The sequence below is a fragment of the Lipotes vexillifer genome, unplaced genomic scaffold, assembly GCF_000442215.2.
Source record: "Lipotes vexillifer unplaced genomic scaffold, Lipotes_vexillifer_v1.1 scaffold998, whole genome shotgun sequence".
Classification (NCBI taxonomy): domain Eukaryota; kingdom Metazoa; phylum Chordata; class Mammalia; order Artiodactyla; family Lipotidae; genus Lipotes; species Lipotes vexillifer.
In genome coordinates, this window is record NW_006781565.1 from 705,938 (window position 1) to 714,902 (window position 8,965).

Here is an 8,965-nt window from a genome sequence, read left to right on the forward strand (position 1 = left end):
AAATATATATGATATATTTCTCCTGAGATCATTCCCAGGCCCACAGTGCTGCTCGTCAAAACTAATATTTTGGCATTTATTTTTATTTTTTTTAATTGGAGTAAAATTGCCTTACAATACTGTGTTACTTTCTGCTGTACAATGAAGTGAATCAGCTGTATGTATGCCTACATCCCCTCCCTCTTGGACCTCCCTCCCCCTTTCCCCATCTAGGTCGTCACAGAGCACCGAGCTGAGCTCCCTGTACTTCACAGCAGGTTCCCACTAGCTATATCCATTTTACACATGGTCGTGTATTTATGTCAAACCTAATCTCCCTATTTGTCCCACCCTCCCCTTCCCCCGCTGTGTCCACACGTCCATTCTCTACATCTACATCTCTATTCCTGCCCTACAGATAGGTTCATCTGTACCATTTTTCTAGATTCCACATATATGCGTTAATATACGATATTTGTTTTTCTCTTTCTGGCTTACTTCACTCTGTATGACAGACTCTAGGTCCATCCACATCTCTACAAATGACCCAATTTCATTCCTTTTTATGGCTGAGTAATATTCCATTGATTAGGCCATGTGCTCCACATTAGCCAACTGAAAAAAAAAAAAAACTAAGTAATATTTAAAGTTGGAGTTGATTTGATCTCATAATTTCTCTCCTGACATTTTAACATTTGAGTTAATATATACTCTGGAACCAGATTTTCAGAAGCCTGTGTTCAGAGTGACATCAACCTCCCTGCATCCCATACAGTTTAGTGACCTTAAGTATCTGAGGTGCCAGGATTTACCTGTGGTCCAGCATGTGGTAGTGCCTCGGTCTTTTGAAACACAGCTCAGATCATTATAAACAAGGACTATAGTGGGACTTTGGGCTAAGAGAATAAAGAGTGAGGTGAACTCTCACAGGAGCAGGGGGTGGCGACTAAGTCCTGCAGCAGGTGGGGAACTTGCAGACACACCCACCCTGGTGGACAGCCACAATCATCTGCATCATTCCCCACCACGAAGAAGGGTGATGCAGATGAAAGTCCTCCAGGAGCACATCACTCATATGCCTCTGTCTGTTGGCTCAACGTAAATTGGCAGGCCTGTTGTGGTGTTTACAGGACCCATGCTAACAAATAGGTTACTGAGTTACTTATTTCAGAACTAAATCATCAGTCATCACCCCAAACCTAAGCCCTTGGGCAGAACTGGAAAATGACCAAAAGTCAACAAAAAAAAATCAAATAATTGTCCCCTAAAAGGGAACTTGATGATGACAGTTTTTAATTATCACCCTGAAAATGAGAAAACACAGGTCCAGAGATAGTCAATGCCCACGGCCTTGTAACTAGTAAGTACAGGGTCGCACTTGATTGCAAGTCTATCACGGACCAGCAATGGCTCCTGGATCTTCCTTCAGTACATAGTCCACTATCTCATGCTGCCTGGAAAGTTCTTCTCCATCCCCTTCTTCTATACAAATCTCTCCTCTCCTTTGTTCAATTGTTTCTGATTTATGACTTTGTATTTTTCTTCTTTAAAGAGATTACATGCATCTTAAAAGTATTTCAGATTGATATAATTCAGGACATATTTATCAAGGTCTATAAGTGACAGGCCTTGTGCACATATTAAGCACTCGGTCAATATTTATTAAGCTGGACTATATATGGGAGGCACCTCTAGCATCAGCACATTAGGGAAGAGAGAATATGGGGGCATGGTGATGGGAAATATGGCCATGCTGGTACACTAGTCATGATGTAATTTGTTCTGAAAAGAGGAGTGTGGTGGTGATAGGAATGAAAATCATAGGAAAAAATGTGGAATGCATTTCAGAGTAAAATTGGATGTCAGGAAGAGAAAAAAGAGAGGAATAATAAGAAAATTATATTTTATACTCTTCAAATATGAGGTACCAATTGGACACATTTGGAGAAGTCCAACAAGCAGGGTGAAATGTGAAGCTGGGACTCAGGCAGGAGCCGAGGTTAGAGTCTATAGAGAGGGGATGGTTTAAGCTGTGGAGCCAGAGCTTGCCTTGCTGGAAGTTAGCACAGCTCTCTGCTAAAGTTCTACCACTGCTTTGGAATATTTAACCTAGACCAAGACTGGCAAAGATATTAAAAATAGAAAAAGTGACTAGGACAAGACCAGCAGTCCACACTGGCTACCCCCAGGGGCAAGGCCAGCCCTTGCCCTATTTGCTCAGCCAGCATTCTTCCCGTGCATCATTCCAAATGCCCAACCTCCTTCAGGAAGCCCTCCTGTTTTGATAAGATGAGAAACACTAGCTTACCTGCCTCAGTTCCTAGATTTGGGCATATCAGTCATCCCCAGGTTTCTATTAGTGGCATACATCGGCACTTAATAATTACTTTCTGATGATACTGATGGTTGCTCCATCACCCATCTGAACATCTCTCCTCCATTAGTTGCCCATTTTCCCACTGTCACCTCCTTCCTCAGACCCAACTCCCAACACCCTTCCTTCCTCCCCAGCTCCTTGACGCTCTCTCATCTACCCATACCCCTGATAAATTCCAGCAAAAACTGAGTTTTATAAAACAAAACTTAAAAAACTGATTTATGCTTCAAAGGAGAAATCTTCTTAAAATAGACTTTGGCTTTTTAAATATTCCCCATATGTTAGAACTACTCCCTAAGTGTGGTGAAGATCTCTATTTGATACACCTCTAACTCAGTCTCATTTTAAATATTTGTAAAATTTCCACTAGAACATGCAACAGTGACTAGGGGCAATGATGATCAAAATAGCAGCAAGGAAACTGGATAAAAACAGCAGACCACTAAGGCCACCCAAGTGGGGAAGCCAAACCACAGAGGATCAGGAAACTCCAGGGACAGAACCCTCTGGGAAAACCTTTGGTTTCCTCTTTTCCAGAACGAAAATATAGTCATATGGTTGTTTATCTTATCATGAAAGGGGTGCCCAGCCCCAATAGTAGAAGGGCAGGGGCTTTGTATGCCCTACCCCAGGGTAGGGGGTACCTACGGTGCTGCAGTGTACCACAAACAGCTACTGGTATGTTGGGACTCATCATCCATGGTCTTCTAGGTTATCCAAACCTGCAATAACTTCACCAATAACATCACACTACTGGTACCAGAATAGTGAGGTCCTTAAGAGGATGAACTTGAAATCTGAAATTCTCACGGCCTATGACTTTAGCAGGTCTCCTCGTGTGTGCTTAGCATTTCCTGTTTGATCCATCATACCTTCCGTATAGCAGACTGAAATGAGCAATTCAAGCCAGATCAACCATTCCTTGGCTTGGAACTTACAAGAAGATAAGGAGAATTCCCTGCAGAATATATCCCACTACCAGAGCTAACAACAGCATCTGGTCTCCTAAGGCAGCCCCTCCAGTAAGAGCCCAGGCCAGACCCCACCACGCCCCATAATGGGAACTTTGCTGACAAATGTTTCTCACCTGAACCCAATCAGTTTGCAGGGCATTACACAGAGCTACGAATGTATTCCATATGTGCTCCATCTCTGAAATTCTGAGGCCCCAGCCCCAAATCAAAATCTTATTACTACTATTGTTGTTATTTAACATTTGTTCTTTTTTACAGTGCAAAGCACAGTGTAATCATTTCATTAGTGTCTTATCATCTGGAGCCCAGTCCCTGTTCACTGCAGAGACTAGAAATAGAGGTGAGTTGGAGAAATTACATTGGCATTCTTGTAGCTTGATATTATTCCCCCACCCAACCCATCCACCCATCCTTGCCATCCCAATGGAGGGATTGGTCAAAGATCCATGTGAGATTTTGTTAAAAGAGCTGACCTTGTGCATGACAATAATAGTTACTTAGTGCAGCAAAAGCAGAGAGAGCTCTGATCCTTCTAAAGAGTGTGGGAATCTGTGGTACTCACACCTTCAGGCCCCAGTGAGGAATGATTATGAGAAGACGCACAGAAAGCTCTCACTCTCTCTTGTGGAGAATGTTTGCAAGTTGGGGAAAATGATGGTCCATGAGTCTGAGCCTGTTGGAAGGACAAGGATAATCACCTAGGTGATTTCTGAAGGGCAGTGGCCCATTTACAGCATTATCCCAGTTTCTAAAATTCTAAGCAAATACGCCTTCCCCACTCCCACCTCTGCTCTAGCACACTCAGGTCAAGTTCACAGGCCCACCAGTGACTTGAGCATTTCCAATCATTTTGATGGTGACCTAAGCAAAAAGGACGTGGAAGGTGAGCTGTCTGCCTGTAAAATGGTAGGCAACATCTTTCAGGGCTCAAAGGAGCAGATCCATACTTGGGGGTGAGCCCTCCCCTGCACACACCCATGTCCACCACACATCTTCAGTATGGCTCAGAATCAATACTTCTGTGAAGGCTGGTGCTCTGGAAGCGTGCCTGGGGGGTGCACTGCTTAAATCAAATATTAGCAGCTTTCCTAAAGCACTAAAAAAATGTGAACATATAGCCTTTTCTCAATTTGTAGGCATTTCTTCCATAAATTTCTGTTCCGCCCTTAGTGCCTGTTACCACTTGCCTTTTAGCCAGAGAGAGCATACAACACAATAAATGAATGAGTAGAAACTATTAATGAGAAAACTCAGAAGCAAACACTCACACATCCTTCAACACTTTGCTTTCTCCTGGCCTGGGCTGCTTATGTTTGTGGTTTAATATGATCATTTGTTTGCAGGGGAAATTGTTCCTTTCTCATTTGAGGGAATTCAATAGATCATATTTTATGGCATTCCAAAAAAAGCCTCATGACTCTTAGGCCCCAGCCCCCAACCCCGGTAGGCTCCATGACAAGGCATTGCAGAAGGGGATTTTGAGTCAGCTCTGGTTCCCACCCCTGGGCAATTTCTCTAACTCACCTGACTTCTCCAAGCTTCAGTTTCCACATGAGTAAAAGAGAAATAACAGTGAGCACTTCATGGGGCAACATGCTGAGGACTAAACGTGATCGTGTATGTATCCTGCCTGGCGTGAGGTAGGCACTCGGTACACTTAGTGATTGTTATTCCCAGGACTAATCGAGCAAACATTTTAAATATACCTAGCTCAATTCCTCACACTTGCAAGATGATCCACAAATGCCCTTCCTTTCACTTTCCTTCCAATCACTCTCCAAATATCCCAGAGGGCCGTAACTCCATAACAGACCTCTGAGCTGCAGGAAGACACATCTACCCCTGCTTCACAACACTTGGCCTCAAGGCTGTGTGTAAGTTCCTGCCCAGAGCCACCAGCTGACAATAGCCAGCAACAGCCCCCAGAAAGCCCCAGGAATCTGAGGCTCAGGCGAAAATAAAGCCAGAGAGAGAGAGAAGGTATCTGTACACCTACAACCAAAGAGGGTCTCTCCTGCCCAGGCCAAGCCCTGCAGTTCCCCCAAAACAGAGGCCAGAGCTCTCCAGATACAGTCCACCTGGCCTCTCACAGCTTTGCCTGCACCAGGCCCAGGAGTTTTAATCAAATGCAAAAAACTAAATAGTTCTCCTTGAACAAAGAACAAGTCTTCTCCATACGGAAAGAGCTAATCTCTTGTAGATGCACAGCCTGGTGCTTCATCACAAGGTGCTAATCAGTTGGCAGAAGAATGCTGATGGGAAAGGCTCTTCTTGAAAAGAGAAGAAAAGCTGGCCAAGCCCCAGCCCCCTCCCCAAAGTGGCTCCATTTTTGGCTCCCTTAAGGTGAATCTAATTGTTTAAACAAGATTAAACAAGCATGGAATTTGAGAGGGAGAAGGAAGAAAAAAATTTTTTTAGAAGGGCAAGAGAATTTTTCCTCCCAAAAGACACAAAACAAGTCTAAACTGTAAGAACAGCTTTAGCTCTTAGCAGCTAAAAAATAAACAAATAAATCTTCCAAGCTGAATGTGTCCAGGGGAAATTAATTTCCTGGGGTCAATGTAATGCAGAGGAATTACAAAGGAAAAATGAACCCAGAGTCACCACCTTCACTTTGCTTTAGGAAAAAGAAACACATAGAAAACTTTCCAGCCCTAATGCATTTCTGCTTAGAACACCAGCACCAGCCACTATAACATAAGAAAACCATGTGCTCTGTTAGACCCCTGAGAGTCTCACAATAGATCCACATAGAAGGATTCAGGGTCAGACTCCTGATTCATACATTCATCAATTTAGTCATCCAACAAACATTCTGTGGACATCTACTCATTGCCAGGTACCATGCTAGGTACTGAAGCTACAACCAGGAGCCAGATAGAAATGGTGACTTCCTTCAAGAAGCTTTAAGACTCGTGGGGCAGGAGGCTTGTAAACCTGCCATATTAGGTGCTGTGCAAACACAGAGGAAACATGATTGGTTCTGCCCAAAGGCGTTGAGGTAACAGACTCCCTCAGATGAAAGGTGACATTTGCCGGGACCTAAAGAAGGAGTAGGAGTTCTTTAGGAAGAAAAGAATCAGGAGCTTTTTTATTTTTAACATCTTTATTGGAGTATAATTGCTTCACAATGGTGTGTTAGTTTCTGCTTTATAACAAAGTGAATCAGCTATACATATACATACGTTCCCATATCTCCTCCCTCTTGCGTCTCCCTCCCACCCTCCCTATCCACCCTCCCTCTAGGTGGTCACAAAGCTTGAGGACACAGGGAGGGGGAAGGGTAAGCTGGGACAAAGTGAGAGAGTGGCATGGACATATATATACTACCAAATGTAAAATAGATAGCTAGTGGGAAGCAAAGCTTTTTTTTTTTAATTTAATTTAATTTATTTATTTGGCCGCTTTGGGTCTTGGTTGCTGCGCGCAGGCTTTCTCTAGCTGTGGCGAGTGGGGGCTACTCTTCATTATGGTGCACAGACTTCTCACTGCAGTGGCTTCTCTTGTTGCGGAGCATGCGCTCTAGGTGTGCAGGCTTCAGTAGTTGTGGCTCGTGCGCTCTAGAGCACAGGCTCAGTAGTTGTGGCGCACGGGCTTAGTTGCTCCTGCGGCATGTGGGATCCTCCCAGACCGGGGATCGAACCCGTGTCCCCTGCATTGGCAGGCAATTCTTAACCACTGTGCCACCAGTGAAGTCCCCGAAGCAGGAGCTTTTTAAGTGAGGCAGAGAGGTGTCCCCGGGCATTCTATGTGCTGGGGACCTAGCTGGGAAGGAAAGACAGCTGTGTCTTGATTGCCAAAGCTTTATTTACCATTCTCCAGAGCTCCAGGTCTGCCCTGTGGGTATTGGAGCTTCTCAGAAGGCAGAATGATATCATGAAGAGAACACTGGATTAAGAGTCAAGAAACCAAGGAATCTGCCATTTCCTAGCTCTGTGATCTTGGGCAAAGGACTGTCCTGCTCAGGGTCTCACTTTCTTCCTCTGTGAAATGAGAGAACTGAGCTGAATGACTTTTTTATTCCATGAGAGGCAAGTGAAACAATTTGAGGATAGAAGTGTGGTTTCAAAGCAGACTATGAGGATGTCTGCTGGAGGAGGCCCCACATCCTTGGGCTTTTTGATTAACTGCATCTGGCCATGTACATCATATACACGTATTCACATGCGTGCACACTCTATCACACCCTTCCGAGCCATCCTCCACTTGCTACCAAAAGGTGATAGGACTGAAATGCTTCTGGGATCCACAGTCCCTGTAGTCCTCAGCATGGAAGAGAAAGACCTTCATAACTCTGCAGTCTCATATCACAAACTTTATAACTAGGTGTTCAGGCCCTGGCCATGCCACTGTCTCCCTGACCCAACACCCCTACTACATCGTGTAACCTCACATATCTGCTCCTTGGCCCGTGGGGCTTTGTCTGCCTGGAATGCCCTTTCCCTCCCCTTGCTCACTTGGCAAACCCCTATTCACCCTTTAAAACTTGCTCTAGAATGACCTTCCTTAGCAAAGCTTGTCCTCATCTCCCATCACCCCTTCTTGTGCATACTTCTCTCCATGCCTACGACACCGGATGTAGCCACTGACTTATGTGACTCTCCCCCACAGAAGGTAAATTTCTCGAGAACAAGGACTGTGTCTCAGTGACTCTTGTACCCCAGATCCTAGGACTGTACATGGACACAGACTGTCTGCAGCAGATGTTTGTGAAGCTGACCACTTGCATTTTATTAAGTCTTCTGATTGTGACCCCTCAATAGTGTTTTGGGAACCAGGGTCTCCTAGAGCTAAATTAGCTGCCAGAAAAGAACTGTCCAGCATAGACTGCAGGACTGTCATCTCTTTGTAAATTCCCAACTTTTCATGAACTCCACACCAGACTGTGGGAGGACAGGTACAAAGATGGGCTTCTCAAACTTGCCCAGCAATGTCATTTTCATTAAGTTATAGACTCAGAATTGAAAGGAATCCTAGAAGCCACTGCAAACTTCAACCAGGGCAGAGCATCTCAACACGGCAACCCTGACCATTGCTCATCCAAATTCTGTGGGACTCACCACAGCATGAGAGAGCCTATCCTATTCTTGACTGGTTGTTAGAAAATGCTTCCTCATTTTACCCATACAATCCCAGCGTTCCCTGTGCTCTTGCCTCAATAATGTCTCATTCTAATTAAATGGTCTAACAATCAAGAATAGGTGAAGATGCAATTCAAAAATGTCCTGGAATTTCTCAAATATTATTAAAAGGCAATCAAATAATAAACTACAGACAACTTCTCACAATCCTCTTTCCCCATATTTCTCTTTTGACCTTCTACTCAGTTGCAGAGATCCCCAAAACTTTCCCTCTTTTAACCATTTCCAACCAAGCCTGCAAGCGGACAGCAGTCTCTTTCCACAGGGCTCCACCACCACTTGCTCTCTGACTGTACAACTATTGTGGATAATCTTAGCCTTTCTAGCTTTTTAAATTTTCTGTTATTTTCTCCCTTACCTCACTCCCCAGATTCTGCACTACAAAAGAAGGCCCAGGAGCTTCCGTGGTATTGAAAACCGATTTTTTATTCTTTTATTATACCTTGGTGGAAACAGAAGCACCCACATGACAGGAAGCCATCACACTTTCCCTA